At 35.6% G+C, this 23,249-nt stretch overlaps 6 non-coding genes across 6 annotated transcripts; all 6 read right to left on the bottom strand.

Moving 5' to 3' along the window:
- Positions 1 to 3,645: 3,645 nt before the first annotated feature.
- On the bottom strand, positions 3,646 to 3,717 carry Trnaq-uug (transfer RNA glutamine (anticodon UUG)). Its single transcript has one exon. It is a non-coding gene; the product is annotated as a tRNA-Gln (tRNA).
- A 1,140-nt stretch (positions 3,718 to 4,857) lies between these two features.
- Positions 4,858 to 4,929, bottom strand: Trnaq-cug (transfer RNA glutamine (anticodon CUG)). The gene has a single exon. It is a non-coding gene; the product is annotated as a tRNA-Gln (tRNA).
- Positions 4,930 to 11,743: 6,814 nt separating this feature from the next.
- Positions 11,744 to 11,815, bottom strand: Trnaq-uug (transfer RNA glutamine (anticodon UUG)). The gene has a single exon. It is a non-coding gene; the product is annotated as a tRNA-Gln (tRNA).
- Positions 11,816 to 12,951: 1,136 nt separating this feature from the next.
- Positions 12,952 to 13,023, bottom strand: Trnaq-cug (transfer RNA glutamine (anticodon CUG)). The gene has a single exon. It is a non-coding gene; the product is annotated as a tRNA-Gln (tRNA).
- A 6,777-nt stretch (positions 13,024 to 19,800) lies between these two features.
- On the bottom strand, positions 19,801 to 19,872 carry Trnaq-uug (transfer RNA glutamine (anticodon UUG)). Its single transcript has one exon. It is a non-coding gene; the product is annotated as a tRNA-Gln (tRNA).
- Positions 19,873 to 20,978: 1,106 nt separating this feature from the next.
- Trnaq-cug (transfer RNA glutamine (anticodon CUG)) lies at positions 20,979 to 21,050 on the bottom strand. The gene has a single exon. It is a non-coding gene; the product is annotated as a tRNA-Gln (tRNA).
- Positions 21,051 to 23,249: the final 2,199 nt, after the last annotated feature.

Below are 23,249 nucleotides of genomic sequence, written 5' to 3'. Positions count from 1 at the left end.
ACGTAGAACCCTTGAGTTGGATCTGTATTCAATATATACACTGTACAAAAATGCTCACTTTTCGGAGAATTTATTTTGCGGGCAATAAAATAAGTTCCTTGCTCTTGCTATGAGCAAAAACCCATGAAAATGTTTATATTTTATTTGCTAATTAGTTATATCTGATACATTGACCCTCACAAAACTATTTTATTTATGAACCTGAGATGAAATTCTACATTTGGCCTCTTTCCCTAATGTAATTGTGCCTTCGAACAATGGACAAGGTATATTCCATAATTTAAATGTCTTAATCACTCAGCAAAGAGAGAGAGAGAGAGAGAGAGAGAGAGAGAGAGAGATTCACAAGTAAGTTAGTTTCTTCACAGAATAATAGAAACCACTAGCCAATTTCTGACTGCAGTTGTAAGATATCTGAGCAGAAAGTAACAGCTACTTTATAAGTATGCAAGTCCGTTTAATGTGAGTTATAGGCAACCAAGTAGTATTCCTCAGAGAAGACACAAGTCTCGGTTTTAAAAATTAAAGCCACACAAGTACCAGTTTATTACTTTGTGAAAAATGGGTTCATTATGAGAAAATGGCGGCAACCGATGCATCTGCTGGTGAAAGTGTTGTTCCGAAGGCATATGGACAGGACATGCATAGTATAGCCCATAAAACCCCTTAAGCTGGTCATTTGGTGTCAGTAAGACTTATCACAAGATCCTGAATCGTTTTTATTTGCTGAAAATTAAAGTGATGTTTTGAAGTACCTTAGCTCATCTTACACTTGTCAAATGGTAGGAAATCCCAATCAGAAGATATCTAAGGCACATCTGCAACCTATTCCTGCATTTGACCATTTGACAAGCCATCTAATAGAAAAATAGTAGACTCTCGGTTCTTTACCTAACACAAAGTCAAGCAAGCAACACTTGTTGACCATAATGTATGCGTCCTCAAGCTTTTCATAGCCAATTCCTTTAAAGAATATTAAAGCAAAACGTGTTCTAAAAGTTTAGGCAATGTTTTAACACTTGTTTGCCTCCCCAAATCTGTCAGCAAATTTTATGTTTGATTATTTCCAACAACGTATGCAGGAAGTAGACATTCAATAGTTTAATTTTTCTATCTGTCACCCTGAAAGTAATGGGGCTAGCTCAAGACTGTCCGAAAACTCTCTCACCTACCCAGGATACATGTATACCATTATATTGAATCAAACCTTATAAAAGACAGTGATCAGTAAAATCCTGGATTGTATAATTATCGAGTAAGATCAGGAGAGTTTTTTAAAATATATAGTGTATCCCATATTGGTAATTATCACCAAATAAAAGACGCCATGACTACCCTAGGACAGCAAAAGACTGTCCCAAAACACCCTCAACTACCCATGATACATGTAGGCGATTAAATAGAACAAAACCAAATGAAAAGACAGCGATCTGTAAAATTCTACCCTGTATAATTATCGAGCAAGATCATTAGAGTTTATTCTTTAGTTGATACTTGCCGAAGACCATCCCAAAACACACTCATCGACAGCAACATTCATATTACAAAATATCTTTAAAGCTTCTTTCTTAAGTCTTTAATATGACAAAGAGCAGCTGAATAATTACATCCTAAGGGTCCTATCTTTATATTTGCAAAATTCTTGAACCAAATTATTAATTTTAATTGGTTTGATAATGGCAAGAATTACAAAAAAATAAAAGTAAAATCTCCTGTAAAATCTTTTGTCTCTGATTATTTTCAGTTTTAGAGACAAATGTTTTAATGGATGCAAAGTAGTTTTAAAGCTTTTTTTGTTTTTGTTTTTTATATATATAAATACATTCAAAGGTTAAGGTTCCGTACATAAACAATGCAAATTAAGTATTTGAGAACAACTGTACACTAAATCTAATACTTCTAATCGCAAGTAAATACTTTTATCATGATACCAACATGATTTTCCACAGTTTGATTATTTGGGGTTTTTTTTGCGGCAAAATAACACCTGTAAGGAATGATTAATTGTTTTTAATGTCATTTTACCTATAAACTTTTTTATGTGCTATTGATGTTGATCTGAATTATTTTATTTTCGCGGGAGCTTATGTACAATATTATCACAGGAAAAGAAAGACGTCTGTGAGGTGCGTCAAAATGGGTGACGTACAATACAATCCTTACAACCAGGGTTCGTCCGATGAATACTCGTTAAGAAGATTACGAGGGAATATATCATTGTTATTTCTGATCCTTACTTTGCTAAAATAACTAATGTTTCCAAGTAATGAGAGATGACACTAAGAAGTAGATTTCTTAAACTTTGAAGGTAAATACTTCAGTGCGTCAAAACTGGGGTTGAAAAAGATGGACCACCCTGTTGTTGTGGATGCGTTTTTGTTTTCGTAAGGTGCTATAAATCGCTTAGATCTTCGAGAAAGCATATGGTTTTAGAGACGATTAAAACTGTGTTGCTAACGTACACCTTAAAAAAGGGGAGTGAAAGAGTTATCGACATAAAATGAATGCCGTAAAGGAAAAAAATTAGAAATTTAGAGAGACACGAGATGGACAACAAAGACGATACTGATAAAACTTAGTATTTACATTGTTGCAGGACCAAATCTGTATGAAAACAGCAGTTGGAATGATGTAATTGTAAAGTTCAAAAACAGAATATACAAAGTTTGTAGTAACTGACATTGCGTTTGTCATACGACAAACTACGGAATCAATTCAGTTGTCGGCAAATCGCAAGATACAATAACGCAGAAGGAAAGTAGATCGAAAAACTTGCAAGCAACCATTTACAGCTTGCATCAATGAAAATTAGAAAATTCTTGACTAGAATTATGAATGTAGCACTTGCAAGCAGTCATTTACAATAATGCAGAAGGAAAGTAGCACTTACAAACTGCCACGTACAATTTGCATCAATGAAAATACAATATACATTGATAGAATTATGAAAGTATCATTTGCAAGCAGCCATTTACAATAATGCATCATAGAAGATTAGGAAATACACGCATATAATTATTTCGGTAATCCCCCTCCATATATGCCTGCCATATTTCCGACAACGTGTGTGTCCGATTTAGATTTTTAACGTAGCTTTAAAATAAATTCAGTCATATCGCTACGATGCCTGCAATGTGGCAGTTTATAGTGATGTCTAGCACTGGGGCATCATGCTGCAGACATGTAGCATGATGTTCCACCCAGACACATTATCCTGACACCAGGCCGAACAGTCCTAAAACTAACCTCTTAATGCTGTGCGACTAGCGAGGCAGCTGTTAGTACCTTTTTTGTAAGTCTTTGGTATGATGTGGCCGGGGATCAAACCCACGATCTCCCGCATCCGAGGCGGGCGCTCTAACCACTAGGCCACTGGAGCGGTTCGACAACGCAAGCTTTCAATTTCTAGGTTATCCTTGTCCTTTGACGATAAGTGAACAATTAAGAAAACAAAGTCGTAATTACAAAATTTCTAAGTGCAAAAATCGTAATGTAGTTGAAGAGGATTTAGATAATATATAGTTGTAAGTACGAATTACTGAGTTGTAAGTAAGGGGCTGTAAGTCGCTTCTTCTTCTTCTGTACATTCGCCTCCTGTTCCACATGAAACTTTGAGAAAAGTATTTGAATAAAAATAAAAAACCTAGGTTCCACCGAGATTTGAACTCGGATTGCTGGATTCAAAGTCCAGAGTGCTAACCATTACACCATGGAACCTATAGGTTACAACGTGTCATCTTCTCAAAACTTATTAGTAGGTTGTAGTATATGCGTATTCTTTACTGTTTTGCTAAAACATGTGCATGAGGTAGTAGGAGCGAGGCGATAATACTCAATAGGAAGAGAGCTATTCCAGTATCCAATGGCAAGGACATGCGCAAACCGCAATATGTATGTGTGTGACGGGTTCGCACACACTGGCTGCTGAATGGAAAAGTAAAAATAAATATACACACATTTGGCGGGAAACGCTTTACAACGCAGGTTTGTTCTTTTCCTATCACCATCATATACGTGAATCAGAGGAATAATTTAGCGGTGAGTACCCTGTGGACACCAACTTTTGGTGTCCGCAATATAAAATGTTTCCATCAAGAAGGTTTATGCTTTGAATCCGTGTCCATAACGCATTAAATTGGAATACACAGAGTGGGAGAGAGAGAGAGAGAGAGAGAGAGAGAGAGAGAGAGAGAGAGAGAGAACAACTATAAAAGAAAAAGATCATATTTGTATAACAACAATGTGATCGTAAAGTGTACCTCTTAACACTTTGCACATTAGTGACATTTATAATAAATGTGTACGAATACAGTTTCTAAGGTATCGAGTGCTGGTCAGTATCAGTGTTGTCATGGTAGAGGTCACATTATAGAAAAGGGATTCGCTATTTAAAATCGATATCGACTAATATATGCATATATTGATAATGAAACACATATAGTGCAGTGTAATTGACTCCTCGCCTAGAAAAGTGAGAAAGAGGTAACGGTCCGCAGCCAATATCAAGACATAAAGGAAATGTGTTTACGTTGCGCAATTCTTTAATTGCAATTAATAAATCAAAGTCGAAATTACAAGATATCTTTGTTTTCAAATCGTAATGTAGTTGCAAAGAATTTGCCAGATTCCCCTTTTTAAGTGCGAATTATTGAATTGTCAGCAAGGAGCACTAGGTTGCAACTCTATTGCGAAACTAGATTCATATTTCGCACTAACCCATTTCCAAGCAATACTGTATGTCGTTAAATAGGTACATACAATGTATCCTCTCATACTCGCTTCTACTATTGTACATTTGTCTTCTGTTCGACATATAACTTTAAGAAAAGGTATTTTTAGGATTAAAAAGATAAACTTAGGTTCCACCGAGATTTGAACTCGGATTGCTGGATTCAGAGTCCAGAGTGCTAACCATTACACCATGGAACCTATCGATGATACAGGGTCATATTCCAAAAACATGTTAGGAGGTAGTAATATATCAGTATTATATCAGCTTACCGTTGGACTCCCTTGTGTTCATTTATATTACCGATAAGGTGCATTCATGTTGTCAGAGATTTCGTCTTACTTTATTGATAAAACGTTACACTCCTGTAATACACACAAACATACACACACACACAGATGAATATGTATATGTATATATATATATATATATATATATATATATATATATATATATATATATATATATATATATATATATATATATATATATATATATATATATATATATATATATATATATATGAAAATAATAGAAGTGTATATGAAGATTAAAAGTGAAATGCCTAAAAGATTAGTACTGTTACGTTCGAGTGGAATGTATGTTAAATTAGTAAGATACATTGAAATATCTTAAAGTGATTAAATAAAATGAAATTATGCTGGCTAATTTAAAATCAAGTTATAAAGTTCACTTATGACTATCAGGCTAAATTTAGGCAGATCAATACTCTATATATAAATAATGATATAGTATGTTTTTCCCGAGATTTTAAAGTTCTAAATATGTCATCATTTAACCATCAAGGCGATATTTCTTCTATATTCCTGTCTACGTGAAAACCTCAGAGTCTGGGACTCTGTCTTGAAATCATATCCAGATGAGTTTCTTTAGGAAGCCCATTGAAAATGACATTATTTTATTGATAGAATTTAAGTCCTTTTACCGTCTTGAGTTTGGAACACTCATTACTAAAATTCGCACCTGACTCTTTGGTGCGGAATTGAAAGCACATGTTTCAAACACATACTGGTCCAGAAAATGCCGCGGCTCATATCCTTTCATCTGCACAAAAGCTGACATCCAGATTTCATCTATACCGATAAATATAGGTTTCATCTATACTTATAAATGTAGGTTTGATTATGAGCACTCACAATCTTTAAGTTGTTGAATTTTAAATATCATGGTGTTTACATAGGTTTACTATGGGAACTGAATTAGTACCGTGAGTTTTGTGGACTGAACACATTTGCTCGTGAGATGCCACAGGCCACTCTTGCTTTGGCAATTCTGGCATTTGTCTCATCATCGCTTTGGACTGCACGCGACTGCTACTGCCAAGACAGGTGATCTTGTCCACTGCCAGGTGGGTTTGGCCATTCACGGTGATGGTATCCTCTTGGTAACCAAAACAATAATTTCCTTTAACTTCGTCTTCGGCTTTAGTCTCCTCAGATTGAAAAACAATCCGGCCCACCGGCATCTGATATCGATATCATTGTCCTTACAGTATGGAGCGCTGGCCGATATCGGTACCGTAATGGCAAAAGATCACGTGATAACCAGCAGGCCGCGCCTTTTAAATTCTCAATTTCGAGGTCAATCCTATTGATCACACCTTGGAATATATGCCGATAACTGCAGTCGGATCACCTCAACTGTTTGCGAAAGAAGGATTGTCCGAAAAATTGCGAATGCATCTAACTACTTTTTCATTCGTAAGCTCTAGGTCAATCGTACAGTCATTATCTTCGTAGAAACTGTCGAGGTAGTCCGAATAGATCAGGGTTTATTTGTTGTTTCGGAGACATTTTCAGCGAACAAAATTAAACATTTTTTGTAAATTACTGCGAAGACTTGAAAAATCCGAGGAAATATGGAAAGGTCGTTGAAAAATCCAATGACGTATGGTGAGGTCGTTGAAAAATCCAAGGGCGTACGGAAATTTCTTTGAAAAATCCAAGGGCTATGGAAAGGTCTATATATGTATGAACAAACAACCATGTACAGCGATTAACTGACACTTACATAGAGACAGAGCTGATGATCCTCCGACAATATGAAGAAATTGTCATACTTCATTTTAGCATCGAGCTTGTTTTATTTTTAATTTGTAACTCAACAATTGTGACAATTTATTCATACTTTGTTGAACTAACCGGTTTTCAAACTATGTTGTATGACGAAATAGACACACATAGGGATCATATTCGCTTCAATTTGCATACACCCACCTCATCTTTCGCATTAGGATTTACAAAAATAAAATAAAGTCTTTAAATTAATGTAAATAAGAAAGAACTTAAAATAATATTCAAGGTTCCACCGAGATTTGAACTCGGATCGCAGGATTCAAAGTCCAGAGTGCTAACCATTACACCATGGAACCATTGTAGCATGTGTCGACAAGACACTTGTAAAAAGTGTCTCCACTGTTCTAGGCCAAGTTCTGACAGCGGCCATTTAGGGGCCATGTTCTGATGACTTATGTTATTAGCAAAATCGCTAATTTTACCAGCCAACCAGATGAAGTCTTACACCTTCGCGTTTCGGAGACTGTGCGGTGTGCTAAAGATCGTCGTGGTGGGCCGAAAGATTGGAAATTTAAAATTTCTGAAAGCTGCATTTCCATTGGCTAATTCCAAAATTAGTAGAATATGACCTCTTAGAGGTCGCTCTCAGATCTTCACGTGAGACAGAGGAGATTTGAATTTAATCAGATTGCCCCAGGCTTGTATCTATCAGTGTACATAGTTGCCTTATCTTATGTATACAGGAAGTGTAACTATGCAGTGGGAACACGTCACGAGTTGTAATTATATTGACACTAAATATGAAAAGAACTGTAACCCGACTGGGAATATTCTTATTCAATTTTTAGAAGGCAAATGAAGTACCTTTGTTGTTTAAGGTATAAAGTACATTCTGATTAACTTTTGTAAAAGAAACATCAAAGAAAACGCTGAATGTGGCTCTAAATTAACTGATTATGATAATGGTATCGATCCACATCTGAGAAGTGTAGATACATGTTCATTATTAGAATTTAGATAAAATTAAACAATGTTACATGTAACTGAGAGATGTGAGTCTTTAGTGTAGTTTCCCAATTTCACCCAGTAATACATACTAATCATCTGTAAACAATATTCTCTTATACATAGTTTTTTATATTTCTTCTATGAAATCCACTAGTAGTACGGAAAAGGGTCTTTTGTCTCATTCAATAACCTATGGGTCCCCGGACACCCATTCTGGCCTCTAACCCTTTGATAAGCTATCTACCACGCGACATATAGATGTTTGGATACTTTTTCTTGATTTTTCTATGACGTCCATATGGCTTTTCGGATGTCTTCCCTGCTCTCATACGTAGAACCCTTGAGTTGGATCTGTATTCAATATATACACTGTACAAAAATGCTCACTTTTCGGAGAATTTATTTTGCGGGCAATAAAATAAGTTCCTTGCTCTTGCTATGAGCAAAAACCCATGAAAATGTTTATATTTTATTTGCTAATTAGTTATATCTGATACATTGACCCTCACAAAACTATTTTATTTATGAACCTGAGATGAAATTCTACATTTGGCCTCTTTCCCTAATGTAATTGTGCCTTCGAACAATGGACAAGGTATATTCCATAATTTAAATGTCTTAATCACTCAGCAAAGAGAGAGAGAGAGAGAGAGAGAGAGAGAGAGATTCACAAGTAAGTTAGTTTCTTCACAGAATAATAGAAACCACTAGCCAATTTCTGACTGCAGTTGTAAGATATCTGAGCAGAAAGTAACAGCTACTTTATAAGTATGCAAGTCCGTTTAATGTGAGTTATAGGCAACCAAGTAGTATTCCTCAGAGAAGACACAAGTCTCGGTTTTAAAAATTAAAGCCACACAAGTACCAGTTTATTACTTTGTGAAAAATGGGTTCATTATGAGAAAATGGCGGCAACCGATGCATCTGCTGGTGAAAGTGTTGTTCCGAAGGCATATGGACAGGACATGCATAGTATAGCCCATAAAACCCCTTAAGCTGGTCATTTGGTGTCAGTAAGACTTATCACAAGATCCTGAATCGTTTTTATTTGCTGAAAATTAAAGTGATGTTTTGAAGTACCTTAGCTCATCTTACACTTGTCAAATGGTAGGAAATCCCAATCAGAAGATATCTAAGGCACATCTGCAACCTATTCCTGCATTTGACCATTTGACAAGCCATCTAATAGAAAAATAGTAGACTCTCGGTTCTTTACCTAACACAAAGTCAAGCAAGCAACACTTGTTGACCATAATGTATGCGTCCTCAAGCTTTTCATAGCCAATTCCTTTAAAGAATATTAAAGCAAAACGTGTTCTAAAAGTTTAGGCAATGTTTTAACACTTGTTTGCCTCCCCAAATCTGTCAGCAAATTTTATGTTTGATTATTTCCAACAACGTATGCAGGAAGTAGACATTCAATAGTTTAATTTTTCTATCTGTCACCCTGAAAGTAATGGGGCTAGCTCAAGACTGTCCGAAAACTCTCTCACCTACCCAGGATACATGTATACCATTATATTGAATCAAACCTTATAAAAGACAGTGATCAGTAAAATCCTGGATTGTATAATTATCGAGTAAGATCAGGAGAGTTTTTTAAAATATATAGTGTATCCCATATTGGTAATTATCACCAAATAAAAGACGCCATGACTACCCTAGGACAGCAAAAGACTGTCCCAAAACACCCTCAACTACCCATGATACATGTAGGCGATTAAATAGAACAAAACCAAATGAAAAGACAGCGATCTGTAAAATTCTACCCTGTATAATTATCGAGCAAGATCATTAGAGTTTATTCTTTTGTTGATACTTGCCGAAGACCATCCCAAAACACACTCATCGACAGCAACATTCATATTACAAAATATCTTTAAAGCTTCTTTCTTAAGTCTTTAATATGACAAAGAGCAGCTGAATAATTACATCCTAAGGGTCCTATCTTTATATTTGCAAAATTCTTGAACCAAATTATTAATTTTAATTGGTTTGATAATGGCAAGAATTACAAAAAAATAAAAGTAAAATCTCCTGTAAAATCTTTTGTCTCTGATTATTTTCAGTTTTAGAGACAAATGTTTTAATGGATGCAAAGTAGTTTTAAAGCTTTTTTTGTTTTTGTTTTTTATATATATAAATACATTCAAAGGTTAAGGTTCCGTACATAAACAATGCAAATTAAGTATTTGAGAACAACTGTACACTAAATCTAATACTTCTAATCGCAAGTAAATACTTTTATCATGATACCAACATGATTTTCCACAGTTTGATTATTTGGGGTTTTTTTTGCGGCAAAATAACACCTGTAAGGAATGATTAATTGTTTTTAATGTCATTTTACCTATAAACTTTTTTATGTGCTATTGATGTTGATCTGAATTATTTTATTTTCGCGGGAGCTTATGTACAATATTATCACAGGAAAAGAAAGACGTCTGTGAGGTGCGTCAAAATGGGTGACGTACAATACAATCCTTACAACCAGGGTTCGTCCGATGAATACTCGTTAAGAAGATTACGAGGGAATATATCATTGTTATTTCTGATCCTTACTTTGCTAAAATAACTAATGTTTCCAAGTAATGAGAGATGACACTAAGAAGTAGATTTCTTAAACTTTGAAGGTAAATACTTCAGTGCGTCAAAACTGGGGTTGAAAAAGATGGACCACCCTGTTGTTGTGGATGCGTTTTTGTTTTCGTAAGGTGCTATAAATCGCTTAGATCTTCGAGAAAGCATATGGTTTTAGAGACGATTAAAACTGTGTTGCTAACGTACACCTTAAAAAAGGGGAGTGAAAGAGTTATCGACATAAAATGAATGCCGTAAAGGAAAAAAATTAGAAATTTAGAGAGACACGAGATGGACAACAAAGACGATACTGATAAAACTTAGTATTTACATTGTTGCAGGACCAAATCTGTATGAAAACAGCAGTTGGAATGATGTAATTGTAAAGTTCAAAAACAGAATATACAAAGTTTGTAGTAACTGACATTGCGTTTGTCATACGACAAACTACGGAATCAATTCAGTTGTCGGCAAATCGCAAGATACAATAACGCAGAAGGAAAGTAGATCGAAAAACTTGCAAGCAACCATTTACAGCTTGCATCAATGAAAATTAGAAAATTCTTGACTAGAATTATGAATGTAGCACTTGCAAGCAGTCATTTACAATAATGCAGAAGGAAAGTAGCACTTACAAACTGCCACGTACAATTTGCATCAATGAAAATACAATATACATTGATAGAATTATGAAAGTATCATTTGCAAGCAGCCATTTACAATAATGCATCATAGAAGATTAGGAAATACACGCATATAATTATTTCGGTAATCCCCCTCCATATATGCCTGCCATATTTCCGACAACGTGTGTGTCCGATTTAGATTTTTAACGTAGCTTTAAAATAAATTCAGTCATATCGCTACGATGCCTGCAATGTGGCAGTTTATAGTGATGTCTAGCACTGGGGCATCATGCTGCAGACATGTAGCATGATGTTCCACCCAGACACATTATCCTGACACCAGGCCGAACAGTCCTAAAACTAACCTCTTAATGCTGTGCGACTAGCGAGGCAGCTGTTAGTACCTTTTTTGTAAGTCTTTGGTATGATGTGGCCGGGGATCAAACCCACGATCTCCCGCATCCGAGGCGGGCGCTCTAACCACTAGGCCACTGGAGCGGTTCGACAACGCAAGCTTTCAATTTCTAGGTTATCCTTGTCCTTTGACGATAAGTGAACAATTAAGAAAACAAAGTCGTAATTACAAAATTTCTAAGTGCAAAAATCGTAATGTAGTTGAAGAGGATTTAGATAATATATAGTTGTAAGTACGAATTACTGAGTTGTAAGTAAGGGGCTGTAAGTCGCTTCTTCTTCTTCTGTACATTCGCCTCCTGTTCCACATGAAACTTTGAGAAAAGTATTTGAATAAAAATAAAAAACCTAGGTTCCACCGAGATTTGAACTCGGATTGCTGGATTCAAAGTCCAGAGTGCTAACCATTACACCATGGAACCTATAGGTTACAACGTGTCATCTTCTCAAAACTTATTAGTAGGTTGTAGTATATGCGTATTCTTTACTGTTTTGCTAAAACATGTGCATGAGGTAGTAGGAGCGAGGCGATAATACTCAATAGGAAGAGAGCTATTCCAGTATCCAATGGCAAGGACATGCGCAAACCGCAATATGTATGTGTGTGACGGGTTCGCACACACTGGCTGCTGAATGGAAAAGTAAAAATAAATATACACACATTTGGCGGGAAACGCTTTACAACGCAGGTTTGTTCTTTTCCTATCACCATCATATACGTGAATCAGAGGAATAATTTAGCGGTGAGTACCCTGTGGACACCAACTTTTGGTGTCCGCAATATAAAATGTTTCCATCAAGAAGGTTTATGCTTTGAATCCGTGTCCATAACGCATTAAATTGGAATACACAGAGTGGGAGAGAGAGAGAGAGAGAGAGAGAGAGAGAGAGAGAGAGAGAGAACAACTATAAAAGAAAAAGATCATATTTGTATAACAACAATGTGATCGTAAAGTGTACCTCTTAACACTTTGCACATTAGTGACATTTATAATAAATGTGTACGAATACAGTTTCTAAGGTATCGAGTGCTGGTCAGTATCAGTGTTGTCATGGTAGAGGTCACATTATAGAAAAGGGATTCGCTATTTAAAATCGATATCGACTAATATATGCATATATTGATAATGAAACACATATAGTGCAGTGTAATTGACTCCTCGCCTAGAAAAGTGAGAAAGAGGTAACGGTCCGCAGCCAATATCAAGACATAAAGGAAATGTGTTTACGTTGCGCAATTCTTTAATTGCAATTAATAAATCAAAGTCGAAATTACAAGATATCTTTGTTTTCAAATCGTAATGTAGTTGCAAAGAATTTGCCAGATTCCCCTTTTTAAGTGCGAATTATTGAATTGTCAGCAAGGAGCACTAGGTTGCAACTCTATTGCGAAACTAGATTCATATTTCGCACTAACCCATTTCCAAGCAATACTGTATGTCGTTAAATAGGTACATACAATGTATCCTCTCATACTCGCTTCTACTATTGTACATTTGTCTTCTGTTCGACATATAACTTTAAGAAAAGGTATTTTTAGGATTAAAAAGATAAACTTAGGTTCCACCGAGATTTGAACTCGGATTGCTGGATTCAGAGTCCAGAGTGCTAACCATTACACCATGGAACCTATCGATGATACAGGGTCATATTCCAAAAACATGTTAGGAGGTAGTAATATATCAGTATTATATCAGCTTACCGTTGGACTCCCTTGTGTTCATTTATATTACCGATAAGGTGCATTCATGTTGTCAGAGATTTCGTCTTACTTTATTGATAAAACGTTACACTCCTGTAATACACACAAACATACACACACACACAGATGAATATGTATATGTATATATATATATATATATATATATATATATATATATATATATATATATATATATATATATATATATATATATGAAAATAATAGAAGTGTATATGAAGATTAAAAGTGAAATGCCTAAAAGATTAGTACTGTTACGTTCGAGTGGAATGTATGTTAAATTAGTAAGATACATTGAAATATCTTAAAGTGATTAAATAAAATGAAATTATGCTGGCTAATTTAAAATCAAGTTATAAAGTTCACTTATGACTATCAGGCTAAATTTAGGCAGATCAATACTCTATATATAAATAATGATATAGTATGTTTTTCCCGAGATTTTAAAGTTCTAAATATGTCATCATTTAACCATCAAGGCGATATTTCTTCTATATTCCTGTCTACGTGAAAACCTCAGAGTCTGGGACTCTGTCTTGAAATCATATCCAGATGAGTTTCTTTAGGAAGCCCATTGAAAATGACATTATTTTATTGATAGAATTTAAGTCCTTTTACCGTCTTGAGTTTGGAACACTCATTACTAAAATTCGCACCTGACTCTTTGGTGCGGAATTGAAAGCACATGTTTCAAACACATACTGGTCCAGAAAATGCCGCGGCTCATATCCTTTCATCTGCACAAAAGCTGACATCCAGATTTCATCTATACCGATAAATATAGGTTTCATCTATACTTATAAATGTAGGTTTGATTATGAGCACTCACAATCTTTAAGTTGTTGAATTTTAAATATCATGGTGTTTACATAGGTTTACTATGGGAACTGAATTAGTACCGTGAGTTTTGTGGACTGAACACATTTGCTCGTGAGATGCCACAGGCCACTCTTGCTTTGGCAATTCTGGCATTTGTCTCATCATCGCTTTGGACTGCACGCGACTGCTACTGCCAAGACAGGTGATCTTGTCCACTGCCAGGTGGGTTTGGCCATTCACGGTGATGGTATCCTCTTGGTAACCAAAACAATAATTTCCTTTAACTTCGTCTTCGGCTTTAGTCTCCTCAGATTGAAAAACAATCCGGCCCACCGGCATCTGATATCGATATCATTGTCCTTACAGTATGGAGCGCTGGCCGATATCGGTACCGTAATGGCAAAAGATCACGTGATAACCAGCAGGCCGCGCCTTTTAAATTCTCAATTTCGAGGTCAATCCTATTGATCACACCTTGGAATATATGCCGATAACTGCAGTCGGATCACCTCAACTGTTTGCGAAAGAAGGATTGTCCGAAAAATTGCGAATGCATCTAACTACTTTTTCATTCGTAAGCTCTAGGTCAATCGTACAGTCATTATCTTCGTAGAAACTGTCGAGGTAGTCCGAATAGATCAGGGTTTATTTGTTGTTTCGGAGACATTTTCAGCGAACAAAATTAAACATTTTTTGTAAATTACTGCGAAGACTTGAAAAATCCGAGGAAATATGGAAAGGTCGTTGAAAAATCCAATGACGTATGGTGAGGTCGTTGAAAAATCCAAGGGCGTACGGAAATTTCTTTGAAAAATCCAAGGGCTATGGAAAGGTCTATATATGTATGAACAAACAACCATGTACAGCGATTAACTGACACTTACATAGAGACAGAGCTGATGATCCTCCGACAATATGAAGAAATTGTCATACTTCATTTTAGCATCGAGCTTGTTTTATTTTTAATTTGTAACTCAACAATTGTGACAATTTATTCATACTTTGTTGAACTAACCGGTTTTCAAACTATGTTGTATGACGAAATAGACACACATAGGGATCATATTCGCTTCAATTTGCATACACCCACCTCATCTTTCGCATTAGGATTTACAAAAATAAAATAAAGTCTTTAAATTAATGTAAATAAGAAAGAACTTAAAATAATATTCAAGGTTCCACCGAGATTTGAACTCGGATCGCAGGATTCAAAGTCCAGAGTGCTAACCATTACACCATGGAACCATTGTAGCATGTGTCGACAAGACACTTGTAAAAAGTGTCTCCACTGTTCTAGGCCAAGTTCTGACAGCGGCCATTTAGGGGCCATGTTCTGATGACTTATGTTATTAGCAAAATCGCTAATTTTACCAGCCAACCAGATGAAGTCTTACACCTTCGCGTTTCGGAGACTGTGCGGTGTGCTAAAGATCGTCGTGGTGGGCCGAAAGATTGGAAATTTAAAATTTCTGAAAGCTGCATTTCCATTGGCTAATTCCAAAATTAGTAGAATATGACCTCTTAGAGGTCGCTCTCAGATCTTCACGTGAGACAGAGGAGATTTGAATTTAATCAGATTGCCCCAGGCTTGTATCTATCAGTGTACATAGTTGCCTTATCTTATGTATACAGGAAGTGTAACTATGCAGTGGGAACACGTCACGAGTTGTAATTATATTGACACTAAATATGAAAAGAACTGTAACCCGACTGGGAATATTCTTATTCAATTTTTAGAAGGCAAATGAAGTACCTTTGTTGTTTAAGGTATAAAGTACATTCTGATTAACTTTTGTAAAAGAAACATCAAAGAAAACGCTGAATGTGGCTCTAAATTAACTGATTATGATAATGGTATCGATCCACATCTGAGAAGTGTAGATACATGTTCATTATTAGAATTTAGATAAAATTAAACAATGTTACATGTAACTGAGAGATGTGAGTCTTTAGTGTAGTTTCCCAATTTCACCCAGTAATACATACTAATCATCTGTAAACAATATTCTCTTATACATAGTTTTTTATATTTCTTCTATGAAATCCACTAGTAGTACGGAAAAGGGTCTTTTGTCTCATTCAATAACCTATGGGTCCCCGGACACCCATTCTGGCCTCTAACCCTTTGATAAGCTATCTACCACGCGACATATAGATGTTTGGATACTTTTTCTTGATTTTTCTATGACGTCCATATGGCTTTTCGGATGTCTTCCCTGCTCTCATACGTAGAACCCTTGAGTTGGATCTGTATTCAATATATACACTGTACAAAAATGCTCACTTTTCGGAGAATTTATTTTGCGGGCAATAAAATAAGTTCCTTGCTCTTGCTATGAGCAAAAACCCATGAAAATGTTTATATTTTATTTGCTAATTAGTTATATCTGATACATTGACCCTCACAAAACTATTTTATTTATGAACCTGAGATGAAATTCTACATTTGGCCTCTTTCCCTAATGTAATTGTGCCTTCGAACAATGGACAAGGTATATTCCATAATTTAAATGTCTTAATCACTCAGCAAAGAGAGAGAGAGAGAGAGAGAGAGAGAGAGAGATTCACAAGTAAGTTAGTTTCTTCACAGAATAATAGAAACCACTAGCCAATTTCTGACTGCAGTTGTAAGATATCTGAGCAGAAAGTAACAGCTACTTTATAAGTATGCAAGTCCGTTTAATGTGAGTTATAGGCAACCAAGTAGTATTCCTCAGAGAAGACACAAGTCTCGGTTTTAAAAATTAAAGCCACACAAGTACCAGTTTATTACTTTGTGAAAAATGGGTTCATTATGAGAAAATGGCGGCAACCGATGCATCTGCTGGTGAAAGTGTTGTTCCGAAGGCATATGGACAGGACATGCATAGTATAGCCCATAAAACCCCTTAAGCTGGTCATTTGGTGTCAGTAAGACTTATCACAAGATCCTGAATCGTTTTTATTTGCTGAAAATTAAAGTGATGTTTTGAAGTACCTTAGCTCATCTTACACTTGTCAAATGGTAGGAAATCCCAATCAGAAGATATCTAAGGCACATCTGCAACCTATTCCTGCATTTGACCATTTGACAAGCCATCTAATAGAAAAATAGTAGACTCTCGGTTCTTTACCTAACACAAAGTCAAGCAAGCAACACTTGTTGACCATAATGTATGCGTCCTCAAGCTTTTCATAGCCAATTCCTTTAAAGAATATTAAAGCAAAACGTGTTCTAAAAGTTTAGGCAATGTTTTAACACTTGTTTGCCTCCCCAAATCTGTCAGCAAATTTTATGTTTGATTATTTCCAACAACGTATGCAGGAAGTAGACATTCAATAGTTTAATTTTTCTATCTGTCACCCTGAAAGTAATGGGGCTAGCTCAAGACTGTCCGAAAACTCTCTCACCTACCCAGGATACATGTATACCATTATATTGAATCAAACCTTATAAAAGACAGTGATCAGTAAAATCCTGGATTGTATAATTATCGAGTAAGATCAGGAGAGTTTTTTAAAATATATAGTGTATCCCATATTGGTAATTATCACCAAATAAAAGACGCCATGACTACCCTAGGACAGCAAAAGACTGTCCCAAAACACCCTCAACTACCCATGATACATGTAGGCGATTAAATAGAACAAAACCAAATGAAAAGACAGCGATCTGTAAAATTCTACCCTGTATAATTATCGAGCAAGATCATTAGAGTTTATTCTTTTGTTGATACTTGCCGAAGACCATCCCAAAACACACTCATCGACAGCAACATTCATATTACAAAATATCTTTAAAGCTTCTTTCTTAAGTCTTTAATATGACAAAGAGCAGCTGAATAATTACATCCTAAGGGTCCTATCTTTATATTTGCAAAATTCTTGAACCAAATTATTAATTTTAATTGGTTTGATAATGGCAAGAATTACAAAAAAATAAAAGTAAAATCTCCTGTAAAATCTTTTGTCTCTGATTATTTTCAGTTTTAGAGACAAATGTTTTAATGGATGCAAAGTAGTTTTAAAGCTTTTTTTGTTTTTGTTTTTTATATATATAAATACATTCAAAGGTTAAGGTTCCGTACATAAACAATGCAAATTAAGTATTTGAGAACAACTGTACACTAAATCTAATACTTCTAATCGCAAGTAAATACTTTTATCATGATACCAACATGATTTTCCACAGTTTGATTATTTGGGGTTTTTTTTGCGGCAAAATAACACCTGTAAGGAATGATTAATTGTTTTTAATGTCATTTTACCTATAAACTTTTTTATGTGCTATTGATGTTGATCTGAATTATTTTATTTTCGCGGGAGCTTATGTACAATATTATCACAGGAAAAGAAAGACGTCTGTGAGGTGCGTCAAAATGGGTGACGTACAATACAATCCTTACAACCAGGGTTCGTCCGATGAATACTCGTTAAGAAGATTACGAGGGAATATATCATTGTTATTTCTGATCCTTACTTTGCTAAAATAACTAATGTTTCCAAGTAATGAGAGATGACACTAAGAAGTAGATTTCTTAAACTTTGAAGGTAAATACTTCAGTGCGTCAAAACTGGGGTTGAAAAAGATGGACCACCCTGTTGTTGTGGATGCGTTTTTGTTTTCGTAAGGTGCTATAAATCGCTTAGATCTTCGAGAAAGCATATGGTTTTAGAGACGATTAAAACTGTGTTGCTAACGTACACCTTAAAAAAGGGGAGTGAAAGAGTTATCGACATAAAATGAATGCCGTAAAGGAAAAAAATTAGAAATTTAGAGAGACACGAGATGGACAACAAAGACGATACTGATAAAACTTAGTATTTACATTGTTGCAGGACCAAATCTGTATGAAAACAGCAGTTGGAATGATGTAATTGTAAAGTTCAAAAACAGAATATACAAAGTTTGTAGTAACTGACATTGCGTTTGTCATACGACAAACTACGGAATCAATTCAGTTGTCGGCAAATCGCAAGATACAATAACGCAGAAGGAAAGTAGATCGAAAAACTTGCAAGCAACCATTTACAGCTTGCATCAATGAAAATTAGAAAATTCTTGACTAGAATTATGAATGTAGCACTTGCAAGCAGTCATTTACAATAATGCAGAAGGAAAGTAGCACTTACAAACTGCCACGTACAATTTGCATCAATGAAAATACAATATACATTGATAGAATTATGAAAGTATCATTTGCAAGCAGCCATTTACAATAATGCATCATAGAAGATTAGGAAATACACGCATATAATTATTTCGGTAATCCCCCCCCCATATATGCCTGCCATATTTCCGACAACGTGTGTGTCCGATTTAGATTTTTAACGTAGCTTTAAAACAAATTCAGTCATATCGCTACGATGCCTGCAATGTGGCAGTTTATAGTGATGTCTAGCACTGGGGCATCATGCTGCAGACATGTAGCATGATGTTCCACCCAGACACATTATCCTGACACCAGGCCGAACAGTCCTAAAACTAACCTCTTAATGCTGTGCGACTAGCGAGGCAGCTGTTAGTACCTTTTTTGTAAGTCTTTGGTATGATGTGGCCGGGGATCAAACCCACGATCTCCCGCATCCGAGGCGGGCGCTCTAACCACTAGGCCACTGGAGCGGTTCGACAACGCAAGCTTTCAATTTCTAGGTTATCCTTGTCCTTTGACGATAAGTGAACAATTAAGAAAACAAAGTCGTAATTACAAAATTTCTAAGTGCAAAAATCGTAATGTAGTTGAAGAGGATTTAGATAATATATAGTTATAAGTACGAATTACTGAGTTGTAAGTAAGGGGCTGTAAGTCGCTTCTTCTTCTTCTGTACATTCGCCTCCTGTTCCACATGAAACTTTGAGAAAAGTATTTGAATAAAAATCAAAAAGCTAGGTTCCACCGAGATTTGAACTCGGATTGCTGGATTCAAAGTCCAGAGTGCTAACCATTACACCATGGAACCTATAGGTTACAACGGGTCATCTTCTCAAAACTTATTAGTAGGTTGTAGTATATGCGTATTCTTTACTGTTTTGCTAAAACATGTGCATGAGGTAGTAGGAGCGAGGCGATAATACTCAATAGGAAGAGAGCTATTCCAGTATCCAATGGCAAGGACATGCGCAAACCACAATATGTATGTGTGTGACGGGTTCGCACACACTGGCTGCTGAATGGAAAAGTAAAAATAAATATACACACATTTGGCGGGAAACGCTTTACAACGCAGGTTTGTTCTTTTCCTATCACCATCATATACGTGAATCAGAGGAATAATTTAGCGGTGAGTACCCTGTGGACACCAACTTTTGGTGTCCGCAATATAAAATGTTTCCATCAAGAAGGTTTATGCTTTGAATCCGTGTCCATAAATTGGAATACACAGAGTGAGAGAGAGAGAGAGAGAGAGAGAGAGAGAGAGAGAGAGAGAACAACTATAAAAGAAAAAGATCATATTTGTATAACAACAATGTGATCGTAAAGTGTACCTCTTAACACTTTGCACATTAGTGACATTTATAATAAATGTGTACGAATACAGTTTCTAAGGTATCGAGTGCTGGTCAGTATCAGTGTTGTCATGGTAGAGGTCACATTATTTAAAATCGATATCGACTAATACATGCATATATTGATAATGAAACACATATAGTGCAGTGTAATTGACTCCTCGCCTAGAAAAGTGAGAAAGAGGTAACGGTCCGCAGCCAATATCAAGACATAAAGGAAATGTGTTTACGTTGCGCAATTCTTTAATTGCAATTAATAAATCAAAGTCGAAATTACAAGATATCTTTGTTTTCAAATCGTAATGTAGTTGCAAAGAATTTGCCAGATTGCCCTTTTTAAGTGCGAATTATTGAATTGTCAGCAAGGAGCACTAGGTTGCAACTCTATTGCGAAACTAGATTCATATTTCGCACTAACCCATTTCCAAGCAATACTGTATGTCGTTAAATAGGTACATACAATGTATCCTCTCATACTCGCTTCTACTATTGTACATTTGTCTTCTGTTCGACATAAAACTTTAAGAAAAGGTATTTTTAGGATTAAAAAGATAAACTTAGGTTCCACCGAGATTTGAACTCGGATTGCTGGATTCAGAGTCCAGAGTGCTAACCATTACACCATGGAACCTATCGATGATACAGGGTCATATTCCAAAAGTTCTAAATATGTCATCATTTAACCATCAAGGCGATATTTCTTCTATATTCCTGTCTACGTGAAAACCTCAGAGTCTGGGACTCTGTCTTGAAATCATATCCAGATGAGTTTCTTTAGGAAGCCCATTGAAAATGACATTATTTTATTGATAGAATTTAAGTCCTTTTACCGTCTTGAGTTTGGAACACTCATTACTAAAATTCGCACCTGACTCTTTGGTGCGGAATTGAAAGCACATGTTTCAAACACATACTGGTCCAGAAAATGCCGCGGCTCATATCCTTTCATCTGCACAAAAGCTGACATCCAGATTTCATCTATACCGATAAATATAGGTTTCATCTATACTTATAAATGTAGGTTTGATTATGAGCACTCACAATCTTTAAGTTGTTGAATTTTAAATATCATGGTGTTTACATAGGTTTACTATGGGAACTGAATTAGTACCGTGAGTTTTGTGGACTGAACACATTTGCTCGTGAGATGCCACAGGCCACTCTTGCTTTGGCAATTCTGGCATTTGTCTCATCATCGCTTTGGACTGCACGCGACTGCTACTGCCAAGACAGGTGATCTTGTCCACTGCCAGGTGGGTTTGGCCATTCACGGTGATGGTATCCTCTTGGTAACCAAAACAATAATTTCCTTTAACTTCGTCTTCGGCTTTAGTCTCCTCAGATTGAAAAACAATCCGGCCCACCGGCATCTGATATCGATATCATTGTCCTTACAGTATGGAGCGCTGGGCGATATCGGTACCGTAATGGCAAAAGATCACGTGATAACCAGCAGGCCGCGCCTTTTAAATTCTCAATTTCGAGGTCAATCCTATTGATCACACCTTGGAATATATGCCGATAACTGCAGTCGGATCACCTCAACTGTTTGCGAAAGAAGGATTGTCCGAAAAATTGCGAATGCATCTAACTACTTTTTCATTCGTAAGCTCTAGGTCAATCGTACAGTCATTATCTTCGTAGAAACTGTCGAGGTAGTCCGAATAGATCAGGGTTTATTTGTTGTTTCGGAGACATTTTCAGCGAACAAAATTAAACATTTTTTGTAAATTACTGCGAAGACTTGAAAAATCCGAGGAAATATGGAAAGGTCGTTGAAAAATCCAATGACGTATGGTGAGGTCGTTGAAAAATCCAAGGGCGTACGGAAATTTCTTTGAAAAATCCAAGGGCTATGGAAAGGTCTATATATGTATGAACAAACAACCATGTACAGCGATTAACTGACACTTACATAGAGACAGAGCTGATGATCCTCCGACAATATGAAGAAATTGTCATACTTCATTTTAGCATCGAGCTTGTTTTATTTTTAATTTGTAACTCAACAATTGTGACAATTTATTCATACTTTGTTGAACTAACCGGTTTTCAAACTATGTTGTATGACGAAATAGACACACATAGGGATCATATTCGCTTCAATTTGCATACACCCACCTCATCTTTCGCATTAGGATTTACAAAAATAAAATAAAGTCTTTAAATTAATGTAAATAAGAAAAAACTTAAAATAATATTCAAGGTTCCACCGAGATTTGAACTCGGATCGCAGGATTCAAAGTCCAGAGTGCTTTTTTTTTTTTTTTTTTTTTTTCTTTATTTAAAAAACGCTTTGTACAGTATATAAGTTAAAAATATACAGTCAGTATGTACATAGTAGTTTGTAATTCTATATTACAAAATAATGGTTCTACAATAGTATTTTGTAATGCTATATTGCAAAACAATGATTCTACAATAGTATTTTGTTAAGCTATATTACAGAACAATGATTCTAAAATTTTATTTTGTAATGCTATAGTACAAAACAATGATTCTACAATGTAATAAACACTTTATCCTCTTCTATTCTCATTAAAGGATTATCTTTTACAAAATACTTCGTAATCAAAGTCTGATTTTTGTCTTTGTAATGTTGATACGCATATAATATATATTTTCTAGTCAAATATTGGAACAATCTTTCGATGTCTATTTGTTTCCCTAATAAAGACATAATGTTTCTTCTTTTGTAAATGCACAATCGAGCAATGCTCAGAATGTAGTTCAAAAAATAACTATTTACTGATTTTGTTTCTTTGTTATATCCTATCATGAGCATTTGTTCAAAAGAAGTGCTATTGAGAACACCAACTCTACAATTTTT

The sequence above is a fragment of the Sinohyriopsis cumingii genome, chromosome 17 (genome assembly GCF_028554795.1).
Source record: "Sinohyriopsis cumingii isolate HCF-2022 chromosome 17, ASM2855479v2, whole genome shotgun sequence".
Classification (NCBI taxonomy): Eukaryota; Metazoa; Mollusca; class Bivalvia; order Unionida; family Unionidae; genus Sinohyriopsis; species Sinohyriopsis cumingii.
The sequence above is the reverse complement of the archived record's forward strand: the minus strand, read 5'-3'. Positions and strand labels throughout refer to the sequence as shown.